The 22300-nt window shown below is 35.0% G+C and overlaps 1 pseudogene; it reads left to right on the top strand.

Annotated features, from left to right (window-relative positions):
- The first annotated feature begins 1201 nt into the window (after positions 1-1201).
- LOC144251781 (tRNA (32-2'-O)-methyltransferase regulator THADA-like) overlaps positions 1202-22300 on the top strand; it is a 38276-nt pseudogene continuing 17177 nt past the window's right edge.

The following is a 22300-nucleotide window of genomic DNA, read 5'->3' as shown; positions in this document are numbered from 1 at the left end:
AGGTGATTTGCTTTGGTTCTAAAGCAGTGAAAACTTTGAGGTACCTTGTCAAGGACCATGTTATTGGCCATATTGATTTTCTGATCATAGTAAAATCTTTTTAGTCTCTTGCAGATAATTTGCTGCTGTACTGCTGTTTACTGCAGCTTGAGGAAGGGAGGAATAGATCATTTTGAAAGGATTAAGAGAAAGGATAAAAATTATAGGCTGTCTGTTAAAATACCCTGATAATGTGTGTTTGTCAAAAGTAGAGTAGGGTGAGTCACGTTTTACCAGGAAAGCACAGATGTGTTTCAGTATGATTAGAAAAAGGTAAAGATTTTTGTCCTTAGTGTCATTCAGCTAGTATAATGAGCATTATTGATTAAAATGTTAGGATCAATAAAGATTTAAAGTTGCAGTAGAGGAGACCTTACAGAAGAGAAAAAGGTTACAGTCTGTTGAGTAGGCAGGCAATTAAATGCTTTGTAGAAAATTGATTTCTTAAACTTGAACTGTCAGTTACTCTGCTTGGTCTTCATCAGCATGGGTTCTTCTGCAGAATATGCACAGAAAACAATATGCATTCCTATAAGACTCATACACTAAATATTTGTGAACATTGTGTACAATGAGAAGTTCATTATTTAAGGTTTTCCAAAGAATTCTCCATAATGGTAATGAGGAATGATGAATGATGCCTTTCACGTCATTGAGTAATCAATAAACTTAACATTGTTTCTTCTTAGAATTTTTTTGTATATATATATATATATATATATATATATATATATATAGTCAGATTCTAGTATTTAAACAGTAATGTTTTAAATCTCTCTTTTTCTCAACTTATCAGTATCAAAATATACCAAATGTATTGGACTTTTTGTGTTACAGCCTCATAACCAAGGATAAGGAGATAGATATTCCTCACACAGAAGCAATTCCACTACAATTTGTTGTTTATTACTGTTATTTATAGAAGATAATCTGGACTGATCTGGAAAAATCTATGAATAGGATACCAAACCATACAGGGGTCAGTGCCAGAGTGGAGAAAAGACTATAATCAAACTATCAACAAGTCAAGAAAGGAAGTAAAATCCACTAATACAAATTTTAGGAAAAACATCTCAAATTAATGAGCATATTTTTGAAAGTGTGTACAAAAATAACCCTAAACAATCCAGAGGCCAGTACCTGAAAATACTAACAACTAAACATGGGCTTTAATGGGTGCTGTGGAGAAAAGGTGGAAAGGTATAAAAAAAAGGCTTAAGTGGAAGGAAAAGAACAAATGCTGACCAGTCCCCTCACTTCTGGTTAGGAGACATTTCTTGGGGCTATTTTTGCATTATATTTCCATATAACTAATTTAAATTTCTTTTAAAATTTTTACAAATAATGTTTTAGATTGGGCCCAAAAAATAATTTTTTTTAAAAATCAAACTTGACCTTAGTGAAACACTGAATTTCACTGCTTATTTTTCTAAGATATTTGTGCATGCATTGAATTGCAATAACTATCTATATGTAGAAATGAATGATAAACATTACAAATTCATTTCTTCTAAGTTGCATAAAATATCAATAAGAATAGTAGTTAATTATAAAGTTATTTAATCGCCTTTGGAGGAGCTCTTTTGCAAACAACTCATTATAGGTTTGCTTCAATTTTGAATTCTTAGTTGTGACTCTATAACATGTTTTCAGGTATTCCGGATAGAGAAATCTGTGGTTCATTGTCTAGCCCTTTGATTTTGGTGGATTTCCGATCTTGTAATCAATAGTTCACACTGTCTGGAAGAATGTTTTAGAAACCAGTGGGTTCTCACTTCCTCTTGCCTTGGCACACAGGTGCACCCTGAGTGTGACACTGGAGCAAGCCATCATTCTACCCAGAAGCCATGGGCTGCCTCCTGGCTACATTATGCAGGCTATAGATGTGATGCAGAAGCAGGTGAGTCTAATGCTTGTTTAGGGGAGTTTTAGAATTCCCTGTGTATGAAGGTTCCTTTGTTCATTCATCAGGTCAGGTGTCTGACTGGTGCCTTGATGTGTAGGACACTTTTCCAGACACATGACTTAGTAAGGTAAGTCGTGGGTGAGAAGCAATCCCGTGGGATGAGAACTTGGTACAGACTCTTAGGTAAGGGTTCTCCAAGAATTTTGGACAACCCTAGAAAAAAGGAGGTCTATGCAATAATCTCAAGGAGTAAAGGGAATTGTCAATTCAAATGGACAGGAATGGACTAGGGGCTTGTGTAAGGGACAAGATAAAGGACATTTGGAATTTTCTGGAAGTTGTAGGTGATTTAGTAAATCTTGAGGAATGGATTGAGAGAGGGACAGTCAAGAAAAAAGATGGAAAAATTGAGCAATCTGCTTACTTATTACATACTTCTGGTGATCTCTCAGACTTCCATGCTATGCTAAGAAGTATATGTTTTATTTCAAGGATAGAGTGCTGACTTCAAATTTTGCTTTAGAGAATGAAAAAAAACAGCCTTTGGACTGTGTTTAGATCACTGGAATACTCATAGTTGAGAATGTACTCTCTGAATTAATAGAATGAACGTTGTATGCCATCACCCAGTAGCTTTTTTAAAGAGTAATAGCTTAGTTTTTAACTTTTAAAATTCTTTTTAAAAACAAAATAAAAAATGGACTAACTTCAGTTTTCTAATTAGCAAATTGGCTTAATCTAGAAGAAAAGACAACCTACAGAATGACAAAAAATCAAAAGATACTAGATTTTACTTTATTCTATCACCTTTAAGCTACCATAATAGCAAAACTCTTTATTTGCTGCTTTGGTTCAAGTTGTCCAGTGATAGCGAATGATTATTTTTTAAGGTATGCATTTGCAATTATGACTGCTTGTATTTACCAAAGATTTAGTGTATAACTCCTAAGGAGACACATAAATCCCCTCTGGGCTTGCTCCCAAGATTACAGTACAGAATGTCAACCAAGCCAATGAAAAAAATCAACAAAAGATTACCACTGAGCTGGCACCTGCACTGTAGAGATCAGGTACAGTGAGGGTATATACATGACACTTCTGGGTAAGAACCCAAGAAAAGAAGATTGACAACCAAGATCATAGAAGGTCAAAGGATTTACTGAGTAAAGGTTAGGTCTACCAGAAGTATGGGATAAACTGTTGTCCAGCTGGCAAAGGACAAACACTGATGCAAATTGCCAGAGGGCTCAGGAAGAATTTTTGGAGAATAGGTATGCAAATTATCCTTTAAAAAGTAAATCAAAATAAACTTATGATTAGTCACATTAGAATTGTATTTGCATCGCTAATTTTATTTTATTGTGTCTCTCTTAGAGTACGTTTCTAGGAGAACTTGGAAGAGCCATCTCAAAATTGTGACATATGGCAAGAATCCACCTTTTTTTTTAGAATATTCCACTAAGGAGGTTAAGTAACTACATATGTATTCCAACATTGTGGAAATGAATAGCTATGATTCTAATATCTTTAACTTCCTAAAACTGAAAATTGAAATAGAGATAAAGTAAAGATTATGTTTTCTAGGCCTAATAACTTATTTCATGGTGCAGAGTTCTTTAGTGCATGGTATACAACATTAATATATGATATCTGTAATATCATTTAAAATACTGAAAAGTCATGCAGTTTCTTGTAATGTCTTTATTGATTTCTGAGCTGCATTATTTTTCCAGTATTTATCACTCTTTTCTGCTCCCTATTTTTTAAAATAAATACATTTAGAATACTTTCTTCCTTTCTTTGCTGATTCCTCAGCACCAAGTTATGCATCCCAAATAACTGATTTAAAACTTCTTTGTGGAAGATCTTAGGGCCTGGGGCTCTCTTTTAGTGAAAGCAAGCAGATGTTTCTACAGTATTCTTTCTGAGGCCAATCTTCTTTTCAGTATTCAGCCAAAGTACATGGTGGGTTTATTGGCCAGGATCCAGTCTCCAAGCCAATTCTTACACACTTAGAATCTGAGCAGTTAGAATACAAATATAAATCAAGAATAGAACTTGGATTTTCTGTCCCTTTTGCCTTCCAACCTCAGAGAAAAGTATTTAACAATTCTGGCTCAACTTTTCAGAGACAGAGAGGTTAGAAAAGTTTTCATCTTTACTATAATTTGAAGTATTTGAATTATTTCATTATCAATTTGAATTTTTATAATAGTATATATAGTTTATTATCTATGTATTGAAGTTTTGCAATACATAATAAACAATACAATGAATAAACTAAGATCTTCAGTTTCTTCCTAGAAATGAACTTTTTGACATGATTTATTCTTATTTATAATTTCAGTATTATTTTCATGTGTATATTTTTTACACATGGCATTTTAATTTGTTGCTTGAGTGTGAAGAAAGGATACAAAATAGAAGGGATACAAAATAGAAGGGAAAGTGACCATATAACTTGAATTTTTTATAATGTTTACAATAACCATAAGCAGCTCTTTTATATAACCAGGATATCTGAAAATATTGAGGTCTAAAATTTCATTTTCATTATAAACTTATTAAAGTTTTCCATGCGAGAAAGTATACATACCAAATGTGATTTTAGGAAGCCTATACAAAAATTGTTTTTGATCTTTTTAGTAAAAGCTGGGATTCCAACATATTCTGTCTAGAACTTTGGTTCTAGAATTAGGATTCAACTATTAAAAAGAAGGTGGAGACTAGAACTTGTGTAACCTTAGCTAATTCCTTAGAATTTTTTGTTAGTGCTCAAACAACTAGACCTGGGCTGCAAAGGGGAGCATCTCCAGGCATCTCCACAGTTAATGTGGATTCTTTGACCCACTTTAGAATCCACTGACCAGGTAAGCAATAGACGGCAGAATCAGGTGCCCAGTCTTTAGGAAACCCGAGCTAGTGTGCCTTTGAGATTCAAGCCTCAGGAATCTGCCATGTCAGGCCATTCACCTCCACACTACAGGCATAGTCCAAAGTGCAGTTAACTTCAAAACTGGTCAAAAAACCAGCAGAATCCTGTGAGGTATGAGCTGACTTCCTGTAAACAAGATATTCATAATGATAGAGGTGATGGCAATTATAATAATATTACCTCCTGGAATTCAGATAATAGATTTTTTACTACCAGCAAGCTAAGCATACTTGGATTGGCAGCACTGGAGCAGAACCGCAGGTTTTTAAAATGCAATGTTGCATAATCAGTAGCCATTGAGAGATGCAAAGAAACTTGGTTTTCTAAATCACAGGACCAAAATTTTAGAGTTTGCTTATTCATATGCTATGTTTAGTGAAGTAAACAATGTGTCCTTGACTCGTAGAACCAAAAGTAATTACTTTCAATGTATTTGTTATATCATTAAAATTATCTCAGGTAAGGTACACAAAGTGGGAAGCTGTCAAACTTACCTGTGCCTCTTCTAGGCTGTACAAGCTGTGTGAGCCCCCTCCCTCGGCTGGAGAAGAATGAAGAGAATCCCAAGGAACCAAGCAGGTAGAAGCTTCTGAACACTGGCCTTAACCAGTACATGCTGGTACAGCATTCTCCACTGAAAATAAAAGAACTGCATTTTTTCTTTCCTCTAAATCTTTTCCCACGGTGTTTTATAACTAATGCTCAGTTTATACTTGGATATTTATGCTGGAAATGGGTAGGAGTTTATTCAGACTTCAGCTTCACAAAGTGATCTCTGTAGATTGATATATGTCTTCATTTTTGGACAAAAATTCATCTCCTGAATTTATAGAAAAAAATGTCCAAGATAAAAATATTAACTATTGGTCTCCTCTTGGATTCATTCATTTGATTGTATCTGTTTTCAGTTTCCCCAAATGGACACATGTAATAATGGATAGTTTTGCTTGAAGAAGTCTGTCACTGAAAAACACATGGCCACACTTGGCACATCCTCAATTTAAAGTTAAGAATGGTATAGACTGAGAGGCATAGGTTTTCTGTCCCCCATTCATATCAGAGGAGGGTATATGTGTGGAAGCTGGAAACACATGCTTCTCTGTTTGTCCTAAGGGCTGCTCAGTAGAAGAGAAGAGAGCTTTCAGGACTCCAGCAAGACTTTCTTCCATTACTTCCAAGTGTACTTTATGCTCATGAATAAGTCCAGTGAGCTGGTGCTGTCCTTGGTCTCTGCTGTGGGCCTGGCTTCCCAAGGATACCTGTCTCGCATGCTGTAGTATCAGTGGCCCTGGGTAGGGCATGGTGTGGGGATCAGGAAGGTGAGGGGAAGGGGAATGGGTGGAGAAGAAAAAAATAAACCTATTTAAAACTCACATGTCTACCTTAAAAAGAAACCTAAAACTCAAATTTTTTGAAGCCTTTCCACAAGATGTCAGACTCAAAAGAATTCACCATCAGGAGTGCTTTTTTCATCCAAGTATTGTACAAGATGTGAAAAATAAAGCTTTACTTGTTACACTTTAAAAGGACCACTGGAAACCTTGATTGTGGACACAAAGTATATTCCATGTTCATCCTAAAGTATGTGTAATTTTTGTCATTTCTGCATTGATATAATAGTATGGTTTTTATCATTGTGAATAATTAACATTTTATTTTAAATTCATAATTCTCAAAATAATGGAAAGATTCTTCTTGTGTTTATAATAATTAGAGCCACACTTTGCTTCATAACAGGAGGAAGCTCTGAGAAAAGTGTCACTAGGCAATTTCATCATCATGCAGATATCATGTGCTTACACAAGCTGAGATGGCTACGACATCTTTAGATGGTGTAATTTCTGGGACCCCTGTCATATATACTGTCCTTCATTAACCAGAATGTCATTATGCAGCACATGACTGCATGTGGATTTAGACTAAATATGTGAAATAGCTATGGCTTAGGCAAATCATTATTAAATTTTAATTTGCAAAATCTAATAATGGCTTTCATACTATCATTAAAAACCTTCATCACTAGCAGTTGTGTTTTGAATAACAAAAATACCGTGTTCTATATTATGTCTGTAAACTTACTGGTCAAGGTAATAGTTGTCATTTGGCACGGAAGCACTTGAGACTCTTCTGTTGAGCCCATAGGTACAGTGATAAACAAGGAAACCAAGATCAAAGTTTCCAGAGAAAAAGTTGGACATTTTGAGTTTAATTAATATAATGATCTTCACATAAGTCTCTATGTTAAATAACTCTTGACTCTCAGAGGTCTCACATTCTTGACATTTTCAGCAAGTGATCCTGAAGGCTCATCTAATTTGTGATTTTTTCCTGTTCTGAAAATTCAATAACTTTCAACGCAGGGATAATGAGTGAACAAGATTGGATAATTAGCTGGTACTTATCATGTTGTCATTACTGTCTTCTAGTCACCATCCTGGCAGTGATCCTCATCAGAGGCCTGTCACCTAAACATTTTACTTTGCCACCTCTCCTGGGCCCCACTATCTGCTCTTTAGGTTTCTACAGATTAACATATTTTCAAGGGTCTAATCTCTATAATAGAATATGCTCAATAATATTTCAGGATTAAATGTAAGTGTACAATCTATCAATGTATACGCCACTTACTAAATTCATGAAAGCCTGAATGGTTTATATTAACGAGTCACTGTTTTTTTTTTAATGTATAATATCTGTAACTAATATTTACTAAATGATCACTGTGTGCTAAGTGGCACCTCTGATTGCTTTTCCCACATTTTGTTACTAATTCACATAGTCCTCATAACATTGATATTAGTTGGTATTCTTTTTATCACTCCCATTTTATTTACATTTGAGGAACTGAAGCAAAGAATGTTCCAGTGACTTGTACCAGTTCATATGACACACAAGTGATAGAAGCAAAATTCAAACCCAGGAAATCCTTTTTCTTAATATGTTATGCTGCTTTTCCATGTTGATATAACAACTATTGTAATATTACCAATTACTTGTTAGTAAAGTTGGAGTTATATGGCATGTGTTGCCATGAAAATACAGCTGAAAAAAATAGTGAATGGGGGCTGGGGTTGTGGCTCAGTGGCAAAGCACTTGCCTCGCATGTGTAGATAACTGGGTTCGATCCTCAGCACCACATTAAAAAATAAATAAAAATAAAGATATGTGTCCATCCGTAATTTTAAAAAAAGTGAATGGAACTATGTGAAATGCCTTTAACACATGAAAATCACAGGATTTCCTGGACATTTTACCATTTGGATACACATTTGGAGGAAACCCAATGCTGTTGCAAACTGAACAAAATATTTTATATCATTGCCTGATAATCTAAGATGGCAGTTTTAGATATATATTGTATGTCTGGAATGTAATGATATAAAATTTGACTGTTAATTCCAAAACAGTGGTAATAGTAGAAAAACAAAACAAAAAAACATCTAATGCATCAATTTTTTCAATACCATAATATGTCTCCTTAAAATACTGGACATTTAATTTCCTTTGAATTTTAGAACCATCTTCCTCTGTAACCATGGTTCCTTCTAATATTGCTAAAGACTGCTAACTGTTCATCCAAACTCTGGATTTGGACATCTGCCCCTTCCTACCTAAAAGGGAAGGATATTCATGCTTTGAAATTTGGGATCTCTGCATAGAACCTGACTTAAAAGTAATTAATTAGTGGGGCTTTGGTTGTGGCTTAGTGGTAGAGCACTTGCCTGGCACATTCGAGACACTGGGTTTGATCCTCAGGACTATGTAAAAATAAATAAATAAAATAAAGGTATTGTGTCCATCTCCAACTAAAAAGTATTTTTAAAATAATGATTAGTAATTCAGAATCAATGCATCATAAATATTCTATCATAACTGATATATGTTTTCTAATATTATAAAATTTAGTGTGCTGTTAAGAGTATGAGGAGTTTGAAAACATCTATTTCCATTAGAATTTAAAGATGGGGAAGAATTTCTGTACTAGTTTTACTTTTGTTAGCTATGCGATGTTGAATTTAGATTGTAAGCTTTATTTTAAAAACCAGTATCCCAACCTGAAGTCCCAAACTATCTTCTGTCCCTTCAAGTACATTCTTCCAGTGGTTTAGAGTCCTGTGCATTTGGCTACTCTTCTTGCAGCAACAATATTCAATTTAAAATGAGGTCAACTTCTTAGGATACTAAAAAACATATGACATTGATTACGACTATTCATTTAAATTTTGTAATCATTAAATGAAAAAGGAAATGAAGTTGATCTTAATGATAACTGTACTAGCCAAGAAAATGAACAGGCAAGCAAATTGTAACGGGCAAACTGATTTAAGGAAAGCAAACCCTTTTCAAGTCCTCTGGCAGCACATTTTATAGGCAACGTTAGTATTTATTGATTTGGAAGTATTAGGTTGAGAATAAATGCTCCATGTATTTAAAAACTAAGAATATATTTTTACCTAAAATACTAAAGTATTCTTTCACTAGATAAAGTACATCTTTTTCTGTATAACATGGTTTAATGCTGATTATTGGGCACCTTTTTTATTCACTTATGTTTTTATAAACTCATAATAAGGAAATGTAAAATCAATAGTCATCCTTCAGGTCGCTTGAACTTTATATTTTACTTTAAATGTCATTTTCCTTTACAAGTACTATTGAAACTAGATTGGACTGAGTTGATTCTGAAGTTTTGGAAACTATATTTAAGGACTAATTTTATGTGTAACATCTTACTAAATTATAGTTTAACAACTCATAGTAATAGTGACTTAATATATATATATATATATATATATATATATATATATATATACACACATATATATATATGTATATTTATATATATCACTTCATATATATAATATGCATATATGCATTTACCTGTTTGTTGAATAGGTTGTCAGTTGTCTTCTTTAACTATTAGGGGAAAAGATTTTGAGACAGTTTAGGATGATCTGAATTTCAATTATGAAAAAAATATTTTGTATTCTCTCAAGTGTTTGCAGTTTTAATGATAATTCTCAGCAAAGCTTTAACTTTCAGAACAGGTTGCGAAAAATATAAGAGGGGTTGTGCCAAGAATAGCCCCAGGTGATTCCCTTTACAAATACTGGCCACCACTATCTTCCTTGGTGCTGCAATTCCATAATAGTCATTATGGCTAATCTTTGGTTTCAGAAGAATTTGACTATTTCAACAATTTTCCATTAAAAGCAATGTCAATATTCATATTGGCAAACATCTATGAGCAAGCATGGAAGATTGTTACATGGCCTTTGCATCTTTTAGCCTTTGTTCCCTAGACACAAGGCCTACTTCACTCAGGATAGTTTGCGTCTCTCTCTAAAAAGAGATTTCTGAAGTCTACTAGATATACTAAATGAGATATATCTGTGTGTATGTCTATATATATTGTATGTACTTACTACTTTTGTTTTTATGATAACTCATTATAGAAGTCACTGAGATTCTTATGTCTTGTTTTACATTAATATATGAAAAATGGAATTGTTCAGTGTATGTAATGTAGACATCAGAGCTGTCCAAAGTAGTAAGTGTACTTGATTGAACGTCGTACTTGATTGAACGTCTTTCAATCACTGATGCTAGTTTGGTATATTTAAGTCTGCTTTTTGTAACCATTATTAAATGCCTGAAATAATAAGCTTATAAAGAAAAAAGCTTTGTTTCAGCTTACAGTTTGAGAGGTTCTAAATTATCACTTGGCCCCAAGGTATTGGACCTGCAGCAAAGCAACAGATCCTGACAGGAGTACATGGCAGAGCATATCCACTCAACTTGTGATCAAGAAGCAAGGAAAGAAAAGGGACCAGGGTCCTGCAGTCCCTTTCAAGGGTACACCCCCCAATGACATAACTTTCTCTCATAAGCCCCACCTGCATGGTTCCACCAGTAATGCCCTCTACTACTTGGACTTTTGAGGGAAATTCAGAATACAAACCGTACTACTCACAATTCAGTTTGAAATTATTTGATCTGGCTTTGCCATCAAGAAGTAGCTGATTAAAAAGAAAACTGTTAAATTTTAAAATTACAGTTCTACTAGAAACAGGAAGGTTTTGGTAGTTAATTTTAGGTGCAAATAACAGAATAAATGTCATGTAGATATTCAACAAATGCTTTCAAGATTTTCTGTTGTACATGGTGCAGCTGGTGGGTGAAGTTTTCATGTTGGTTTTTGGTTCAGTGTGTCTGTGTTTATTTATCACTTGTATCTTTTAAAAATGGCAATATTTGTAACAAACCTATTCTAATATCATGTGCATATAAATATTGTATGAAGTCAAGAATACTAAGTTGGCGAAATACTTTTGAAAACACTTTCAAATTTGAATATCTAATGCTTCAAGCAAATTTATTAGAGTTTCAGATGAATATATATTTTTGTAACTGCCATGTAAATGAGTAGAATGTAGCTTTTTGATTAAAAAAATATTTTTATAAGTACTCATTTACACAGTATTCAATATTTTAAATAGCAAAATATCAAATTGGTTCTATAAATAGTAATTGTTTTAAGTATATCTATATTTAACATCATATAACATCCCAAATTTAATGATATATTTCATCTGAATGTGTGATTAGCCCCTTTTCTTATAAAATATCTATGTAATATAGTTCTGATCACTTTATATTTTGTGTATGATTAAAATTATCAGAGTGCATTATGTATTTTATGTCATTTATTTGTGTGTGCATTAAATATTGAAATAGTAACATTGTATCATAAATATCAACAATAAAGGGAATTGTAGGTAAGCAGTTCAGCTCCTTTTCATTTACATGTAATTAATTCCTCTTACATTCTTCCCTGACTAAAAGACCAACTATGAAACAAATTTTTTTCACCCTTCAAGACTTCACAAACTTGACTGGCTCCATGGTGTGTGTCTGGAATCCCAGGGACTTGGGAGGCTGAGGCAGGAAAATCACATGTTCTAAGCCAGCTTCAGCAACTTAGCAAGGACCTACGCAATTAGTAAGACAGTATCTCGAAAATAAAAAGGGCTGGGGATGTGGCTCATTGGTTAAGCACCTCTGGGTTCAATCCCTGATATTAAAAACAATCATAAGCTCAGTAGAATAAAGTTGATATGTGTACATGAAGCAAATGTATAAATATGAGCTGGAGAGATAGGAACTACTAGGAAGGAATCAGAATAAGAAGCTTGATAATGAGACATGGCATTGGAAACTTCATGGGAGATAAGACCTGTGCTGTTCTCTGAATTAACTAGCTGAGCTTTCAAGGTGTCTCCAGTACTTAAATTATGTATGAGCCATTTTCCTGGTTGCTGAGGGTGTTACAAATACACATAATTCCCTAAACATAAGGTTAAAGAAATTGGTATATTTAAGGTGATTCATGGAGTGCACAGACCAAAATGTTAACTACCAATGGAAAGCAATGAGAAGCACAGGCAATAAAAATTGAATGTAGATTCAATTAAACTTGAATTTCTGGAACATCTACAGATTTCTTAGCTGCTACTGAGCTAAGCTGAAGAATTTGTAACTAGAAACACATATATGGCCATTATTGTAATGGAGTTTACAGGCTAAAGGAGGAAACATTGATATTAATATAAAAATGATGGGAGAAGGCTAGGTTAGCAAGGATAGTGGCTTTCAGAACAAATAAAATTAAGCAGCAGGATAAAGGAAAATTTTTAACCTTGTTAGCTAGAACTGAACGACTCTAAGACAGAAATGCACTGGTATTTTGGTAGGGTGGTGAACAGATTAGTCTGGACAGAGGATAAAGATGTGCCAATGTGATTAGAAAAATACTGATGGAAAATAAGATGGGGTTTGGCTGCTGTGCATCTCTGAAGGCTGGGCTAAGATGTCTGGACATAGGGAGTATAAGAAAATTGAGATAAATAGCTGATGGCAGTGATAAGGAATTAAAAATCTCAAGTGGGAAGCTTGAAGAATCTGTAGTAGTTGAAGGTGTGGGCTAGCTTTGGAAATGTCAAAAACAATATTAATGGAAGAATCAAAAAATCAATAACTGGATTTTACTATTTGCAGATTGCTAGTAGGCTCTGAGATGTCAAATTTAATACTGCTATAAGAGTGAGAAAATAGAATCAGCAAGTGTAGCCTGTTTGTTTTAAAATAGCCTTCCAGAGATGTCCCTGGGACATACAGGCACCCAGGCGCACACCATGAAAGATTTGTGTGTGTGTGTGGAGGGGTAAAATTAGGTTTGAGAAACACAAAGTTAAGCAAGTTTATTACAGGACTCCCCAACCTCCTAATGTCATAATAACAAACGTGATTTTCGAGGAGAGATGTGGTATGCAGTATTCTTTGAGCTCATGAGAAAATTGGATGTGTTTTGTGGAAGACTTGTTAATATTTCCCTGGAATGCAAGTATTCATCGAAGGACAATATGGGGAAACTGTTCTGGGAAATAACATGAAAGGAAAAAATAGTTAACACACTAATGGGGATGGCAGCGTGTTTACCTGATGGGGTGTCACTGAGGCTTGAAGGAAGAAATGACAAGTATTTACATAAGTGAACAGTCACAGCAAGTTAGGGTTAAAAGCATCATTCTTTCACCCTGAACCTATGTTCAGGACACCATGGCCAGGAAGAGCTTATTCCACAGGGATTCAAAGGTATCCTCTCCCTTCCCATGCCTAGTCATGTGATGCGATGTCTGGTTGGAGGCCACTTTGATATGTTAAAATTTGCCTCCAGTTTGCTCTGATTTCTGGACTAAATTTAGAATGCTTGATAGTTATGGCCTAGGTATCAAAAATTAGATGACTTAAAGACTAATTTTTTCTTCACAGAAGTATTGAAAAGACATAGACTGTATGGGGTTCTCCAGCTTGACCTTGGTTGACTACTTGAAGATTATCTAAATGCAGTGATATAAATTCTGATTGATTGCTCAAAGCCAGGTCATACTGTGACAATATAAACCCCTAGATTTAGAAAGATATTTGTCTCAACTATGCCACCTCCAAGATTTCTTTTAATCTGAAATTTTCCAGATAACTAAATGTGGACCCTCTTCCTTGTGAATCCATGGGAGCAAGGTTTAGTACTAGACTGCCTGGAAATTCAGCAAGTCCTAGACGTCTTAGACTCTCTGCCCTTGACTCACTATGTTGCTCTCATTTAGCAGAAGCCTGTGAACTCCTTGCCAGAAAAGTGATAAAATATATTATTCCAGAGCTGTGTACTCAGAGGGAAAGGGAGTGATTACCCCATGATATGATAGAGTGTTCTGTTGAGGGCACTTTACTTCAGAGGGATGAAGACAAGTGAGAACATAAATAATGGTCAAAGAATGACTAAGGACATGTGGGGGTTGATTGCCAGGAAATATTAGGTCTACTAAGAACTGCTGCTGTTCTGACTGCCTGCATGTTGCCTCACTGTTAAAAATGTTTACCAGAGGTTAGACATTAGGACGTTAACTAACTTTAGCAAGGAGGGAGCTAGAAACTGGAAGCTGGAAATACTGAATGATAAATAGACTGGAAGGTGCCAAGAGGCTTCTACACACAATTTTTGAAACCCTTATTTAAGTTGTATAAGTCATTAAACAGATGCTTTGCTAGGAGAAGTTTCTTTTCTTCATTCTCTTCTTGAGATTCTCAACATAAAATTAACTATCTTAAAATCCACAGTTCCACAGCCTTTAGTGTATCCACAATGTCACCTTTATCTACTGACAAATAGTTCTCATCACCCTGAAATGGGGAATTCTAAAATTAAAGCTTATATTATATCGAGACAATTGAAGATTCACATTTTTGACCAACGTGGAGAAGCAGTTCAATGAAGGATGGATAGCCTTTTCAACAAATGGGGCTGGGATGGTCAGATGTTTGTAGGCCTGAAAATGATCCTCCAATGAAATGTTACACACTACACAAAAAAATTAACTCGAAATGCATGGTGGACTTAGATTTAAAATATAAAATTACAAAATGTTGAAGGAAAAAATAGAGAAGAAATTCTTAAAGATCTAGAGCTAGACAGATTTTTTGAGCCTTGACATAAAGAAAATCATGATCCATAAAAGGGAAAGTTGATAAATTGAACCTTATCAAAATTTAAAACATTTTCTATTTTAAAGCCTATCTGAAGACAACAAAAAGTGAGTTGCAGACTGGGAGAGAAGTGGAGAACCATCCCATAAATCACTAGTTTCTGAAGAAAAGAATTCTGAAAAAAATTTGCAAAAGATTTCATGCTGTATCATTCATTCATACAAAAATTTTCAACCAGCAAAATGATTGAAATAGATAACAGATTCATTCCTGTGTAGACAGGAGGAAAGTTGGTGTGATTAGGAAAGAGCAACAGAAATTGTTTTTACTTTCACAGTATTCATGTCAATATTCTGGTTTGAAACTACTACGCTTTTCCAAATTGTAAACCTTTGGGGGAAATTAAGTAAACAATACATATGATCTTTACTTAGTCTTAAGAGCAAAATACCTGAAAATTAAATTACATTTGTTAAAGTTAATAAACAGTATGATTGCTTTCTTGTCCTGTCTGCCTTCTAGCATTGGTCATTTAGAAAGTCAGTTGCACAAATTGAGCATTTCCTATATAAAAGACTTGGTATTAGCATTTGGTATCCTGTTAAGGTCCTGAGGAATTTGTATTTCAGAAGTAGCAGCAACTTTGTTGCCTGATTAAGAATCCCACTTCACGACTTAATAGCTCTATGATCATAAGCAAGTTATTTCCTTTAGCCTCAGATTCCTCAAATGGTAAATTTATAATAATAATGCCATTTGCTCCATATGGCTATAAAATTAACTAAATAAGATCAACTGAATAAGATCCATAGATCAGAATTTAGCATTGAGCCTGACAGTTAGAAGCACCATTAATGGGAACTGAATGAAAGGGTATTAAGTATTATGGGATTGATCTAAGTCAGTGGTAGATGGAAAGATATATTCTCCGGAGACATTTCCTTAAGACAGATGGCTTCTTTGAGGAATTAAGAAATAGAATTTGAGGAGTTGTCTGCAGTTTGAAAGCATGGTTTGCCATGTGAAGGAGTTGTAGTGTATCTTGTAGGCAGGGATGAATCTTTGAATATTTTCAAGCAGGGGAGCCAATTAACAGATCAGAAGAGTTGCTGTTGTGATGATTCATATAGTGTTTCTCAGGACAAGCCCATAAGAACATCTTGAGGAATTGTACGAATGATTTCTTAGTAAGTTTTCCAGGTTTTGGGGATTTTATTTTTTGATACCAGGGATTAAACCTATGGCGTCAAACTACTGAGCCATTTCTCACATCACTTTTTTGTTTTGAGACAGGGTCTGGCTAAGTTGTTTAGGGCCTGATAAAACTGGCTTTGAACTTATGATCCTCCTGCCTTGACCTTCTGAGCAACTGGCATTATAGTTGTGCTACACTGCACTGGGCCCAAGTGGTTCTTTTTTGTACATTTGTATTTGTAAATTGTTAATCTAAAAGTGGTAGAATTCTTTTTTGTTGTTTAGTACTGGGAATTGAACCTAGGGCTGCTTTAATTGAACCTAGGGCTGCTACCCCTCCACTGCAGCAACACCCCCCTTTTTGAGGAAGGGTCTCACTAAATTGCAAAGGACCTTGCTAAATTGCTGAGATTAGCCTCAAACTTGTGATCTTTCTGCTTCAGCCTCTCAAGTCCATGAGATTATAGGTGTGCACCACTGCACTTGGCTTACAGTAGTGGAACTCTTTATTTTTGTTGTACACATAAATTTATTAAAAGGTCTAGAAGTTCCTGTTGGGTCGGGTAATGACACCAAATGGGCCTTTCTTAGATAAAGTTGCTAGATAATCTCTTGACTGTGGAGAACAGCCTGATACACAGGTGAGCATGTTTCCAAATGTTGAGGCTGTTTAGGTTTTCAGAATCCAGATCAATGGCAGTTTCTTATCCCTGGAACTGACCATCCTCTGGGAGATATGGCCTCCCCTGGGCTGAGGTACTGCCACCACGTCTATAGCCTGTATTTCAGCACTCCATTCTCAAAACCTCATGAAAACCCAATGTTCCAGGCTTTAGTACTCAGCTGCTGGTGATCCTTTTGCTAATATGCAACCTTATGATAAGCCACAACCTTCAATAATCTATATTAAGTCCGCCATTCAGTTTTCTCATATTTGTGCACTTCTCATGGTGGGCCAGAGTTCTGGGTCCATAATTTTGCAGACCCCAGGCACCTTCTACATTGATCCTCCATAAAGTCTATAGTGAAAAGCTGGAATTCTTAATGAAAGAGCATCTGAGAAATAAAGATGAGGAGATGTTTTGAGAAAGATTTAGAAGGTAAATTAACAAGAGTTGTCAATCCATAGGGTGAGGAACAGTGAATTGTAGAAACGAGATGGGATGTTGACAAAGTGTTTAGTTTGGACAGTTGGTCTCCATAGTGAGAGAATGCAGGATGAGTAGCAGACTAGGAAGTAATGAAAACACATGCCCTTTGGCACAAGTTAAATTTGAGGACTTCCAGATGGAGGTAAAACTCATCTGGATTTCAAGTGAAAGATGAGAACTGAAAAACCATCAAGTGTATATGAATAATTAAGGCATCAACAGAAGAATGTGGGGTGAGTAGATTGGAGATCTGAGGGTACCATCCTGAGGCACTAAAAATTAAGCAAAAGAAAAGATTCTGTGAATGAAATCCAAAACACATATTTGAAGTGGTTGGGAGGAGAAGATCCAGTTAATTGAGTGGCCATAAAAGTCAGAAAATGGAGTTCAAAAAGGGAATCATCAAATGATTTACTGGATCATATGACTGAGAAGTAGATAGGACCTTTAGTCCTTGAACTATTTTTATTTTTATATGTGTGTGCTTTCTTAAATTTTAGTTGCAAAATTTTAATGGGCTTTTCTAAAGATCAGGAATATTTTATTTTTCAAAAAATCTTACAGCAATAAACAGTCCTACGAGAATTCCTATTGCCCAGCACCTTTATCAACACTGAATAATATTTATATTAGTCCAATACTTTTAGTGTTAAGTACCAGAACCAAAGTATGAGTGGCTTTGACAGCTAAAACCAACATTGAGAGACTGTAACAAAACTCTAAAATGCTGCAGATGACTCTTCTGGGCAAGACCACACTTCATGGTTAAAATGGTGCCATCAGGAATTTCTCTTTATCTCCTTTTGCCCTCTTATACTGGCTGGCTCTTAAGAACAACCAGTTGACAATAAAGAAATAAAATGGAGAAAAATCTAAAAACAATTCAAATTATCACTATTTGCAGATGATATGGTCCTATACCTAGAAAATGCAAACAGCTGTACCAAAAGACTGCTAGAGCTAATATACAAATATGGCAAAGTAGCAGTTTACAAAACAACATACAAAAATTAATAGTTTTCCTATATGCTAACAATGAATCTGCTGAGAAAGAAATCAGGAAAACAATCCCATTAACAATAGCCTCAAATAAAATAAAATACCCAGGAATAAAACTAACCGGGGAGGTAAAAGACCTCTACAATGAAAACTAGAAGAAATTGAAGAAGACCTCAGAAGACAGAAGACCTCTCATGTTCATGGATAGGCAGAATTAATATTGTTATAAAGAACATACTACCAAAAGCAATACACAGATTCAATGCAATCCCCGTCAAAATACCAATGACATTCTTCACAGAATTAGAAAAAAAAAAAAAAAAACACAGTCCTAAAGTTCATTCGGAAGAATAAAGAACCCAGAATAGCCAAAGCAATACTTAGTCAAAAAGCAATGCTAGAGGTATCATAATACCTGACTTCATATTATACTACAGAGCTATAGTAACAAAAAAAACTACATGGTACTGGCTTAAAAACAGACACATAGATCAATGGTACAGAATAGAAGACATGGAGACAATCCTACATATCTACAGTCATCTGATTCTTGACAAAGATCCCAAAAATATACATTGGAGAAAAGACAGCCTTTTAACAAATGTTGATGGGAAAAAACCAGTTAACTATTTGAAGAAAAATAAAACTAGACCCTTCCCTCTCACCCTGCACAAAAATAAATTCAAAATAGATTGAAGGTCTAGGAATTCCATGAGAAACTATGCAACTACTAGAAGAAAACGTGGGGTCAACACTCCAGCATAGAGGCACTGGCAATGATTTTCTCTATAGGACACCATAGGCTCCTCAAATAATGTGAAAATTTAATAAATGGGATGGCATAAAGTTAAAAAGCTTCTGTACAGCAAGGAAACCATTAAGAATGTGAATAGAGAATCTACAGAGTAGGAGAAAATCTTTGCTAGCTACACTTCTGACATATAAAGAACTCAATAAACTTTGTAACCCCACCTCAACCCCCCAATAAACCAATTAATAAAAGGGCAAATGAAACAGTATTTATCAAAAGAAGAAATACAAATGCCCAACAAATATATTTTTAAAAATGTTCAACGTCATTAGAAATTAGAGAAATGCAAATCAAAACTACATTGAAATTTTTTCTCATACCAGTCATAATGGCAGTCATCAAGAATACAAACAATATTAAATGCTAGAGAGGATGTGCAGAAAAATACTTTTACACTGTTGATGAGATTATACATTAGTAGAACCACTGGGTATATCAGTATGGAGGTTCCTCAAAAGACTAGGTATGTAACCACCATATGATTCACTATATATCCTAAAGAATTAAAGTCATTTTACTGTAGTGATACATGCATAACTATGTTTATAACCAAATTATGGAACCAGCCTAGATGTCCATCAGTGGATGAATGGATAAAGAAAATGTACACATACACAATGGAGTTTCACTCAGCCATAAAGAAAAATAAAATTGTGTCATTTGTATAAAACAGGTAATACTTGAGACTATTATGTTAAGAAAATAATCCAAATGCAGAACATCAAGGGTTGTATATTTTCTTTCATTCACAGAAAGAACAATAACAGAAAGAATAGCAACTGTGATAATAAGGACAGTCAACATGTAACAGCATTTACAAGCCAGGGCATGTAAAGGCATTTTACAGGGATGATTTTGTTCATTCTTACATCAAATGCATGAGATATCTGCGATTATCTTCATTTTACAAATGAAGCCAATAAGACAAAGTTTTAATAACGTTTTTAAACTTGGTTTTTAATTGCAGTAAATACATGTAAAATTTACCATCTTAACCATTTTTAAGTGTATAGGTCAATGATATTAAGAACATTCACATTGTTGTACAACCAATCTTTAGAACTTTTCGTCTTGCAAAGCTACTTCTATACCCACTAAACAACTACCTACTCCTTCCTCCTCCTAGCCTCTGCCTCTATGAATCTGACCAGTCTTAAGTATCTCATATTAATGGAATCATACAGTCCTTGTCTTTTGAAACAGGCTTATTTTACTTAGATCAATGTAATTGAGTCCATCCATGTTTTACTATGTGCCATAACTTCCTTCCTTTTTAAAGTCAAATTTTATATATATATATATATATATATATGCCATATTTTGTGTATTAATTCTTTACTGATGGACACTTGGGTTGCTGGTAGCTTTAGGCTATTGTGAATAATATTCTGTTATGAACATGAGTGTAATAGTGTAATAGCTGAGCTTCTTGCCTATTGTTAAACACACTGACCTCATTAAAGTTCTTCTTACCCTATGGCCTTTTTGCTATCTTCTTCTAGGAAAGCACTTCCCAAATTCTCCTGGATCAGTCTTATACTTAGCTCAACTCTTTGCTGAAATATTAGTTGCTAGAAGAAGAGGCTGTTTCTGTCAAACCCATCTAAAAGTGCATCTGTCTGTGTTGCATTCCTGTAATCCTAGCAGCTCAGGAGGCTGAAGCAGGAGGATCACAAGTTCAAGGTCAGTCTCAGCCACATAGTAAGATCCTAAGCAACTGAGCAAGTCACTGTCTCAAAATAAACAGATGGAAGATGTGGCTTAGTAGTTAAGCACCCATGGGTTCAATCCCCAGTACCAAAATAAATAAATAAAAATAAAGGTGCACCTCCACAGGCATGTGGCTCTATTGCACTTACTTTGCTATATTATTCTTTAGAGCACTTGTTGACATTAGCATCCTGTTATGTATTGTATTACTTGTTTATTTTTTGTCTCCTCCTACCCTCAAAGTTATCTTCAAGAATGCAGACTTGGCCTATTTGTGTAATGCTCTATTTTAAATGCCTAGAACAGTATCTGGCAATGAGTAGGTGTAAGTATTTATTAATGAATGGGTGAATGAACAAATGAATGGAGTGGTGGAATCTGTATTCGAACCCAGGCCCTCTGCTTCCAAAGCCTCCACAGGGAAGCCCCCTTGTCTTATAAGATGGATGGAACATGAGAATGGAGTTTCTAGGTGGAAGAAAACTTGTGGTTGGGATGAAGCTCTTAAAGTATCAACCAGGTGCTGAAGGTTGAAGAAACCAGATCCAGGCATAAGAATGATAATCAAAATAATATAACAATGGGTGGAATGGTAGCTCCTAAAATCTATGTCATCTATTAATCCCTGAAAATCTGTAACTTTGGAAAAAGGATCTTTGAAAGTGTAAATAAGGTAAAGAATATGGGATGAGATCATCATGGATTATCTGGGTGGACACTAAACCCAATGACAGATAACATTAGAAGAAAAAGGCAGAGGGAAATTTGAGACAGAAGAAAATCCATGTGAAGACAGACAACACGGATGAACCTGGAGGTCATTGTGCTAAGTGAAAGAAGTCAGACATACACAAATACTGCATGATCTCATTCCAATACAGATTCATAGAAACGGAGTAGAAAAGTGGTTGCCTAGAGCTGAGGGGAGGGGACTAGGGAAATGGAATCTGGGTGCAAGGGTTTAAATTTTCAGTTATAAGATAAGCTCTGGAGACCTAATGTACAACATGAGAAGTATATTAAGAATAATGTATTGAATATGTGGCATTGGCTACATGAGTAGATCTAAGTGTTTTCATCATAAAAATAACTTTTTGAGGTGATGGATATGAACTTGATTGTGGTAATAACTTCAGAACTTACATCAAAACATCTTGCTGTGCACCATGAAGTATAAAAACCATGTCAATACAACCTATCTAAGACGGGAAAGGAAAGTCAACGAAACAGAGATTGAAGCAATACAGCCACTAGAAGGGATCCCCTGAGGCCACCAGAAGGTGGAATAGGCAAGGAAGGATTCTTCTCTAGATCCTTTGGGGGAGCACATTAAGGCAGACACTTTAGTCCTCTAAAATTTTAAGAGAGTAGATTTATGTTGTTTTAAGCCAATACCAAGTTTTCAGTAGTTTGTTAAAGCCACCTGAGAAAACTAATACAATTCTCTAGATTTAGAGAAGCAGAATTGATTAGGAGAAAAGGCTGGAGTTTAATGTTCTTGTTGGAGCCAA

The sequence above is a fragment of the Urocitellus parryii genome, unplaced genomic scaffold (genome assembly GCF_045843805.1).
Source record: "Urocitellus parryii isolate mUroPar1 unplaced genomic scaffold, mUroPar1.hap1 Scaffold_211, whole genome shotgun sequence".
Lineage (NCBI taxonomy): Eukaryota > Metazoa > Chordata > Mammalia > Rodentia > Sciuridae > Urocitellus > Urocitellus parryii.
This window is presented reverse-complemented; position numbering and strand designations above follow the sequence as displayed.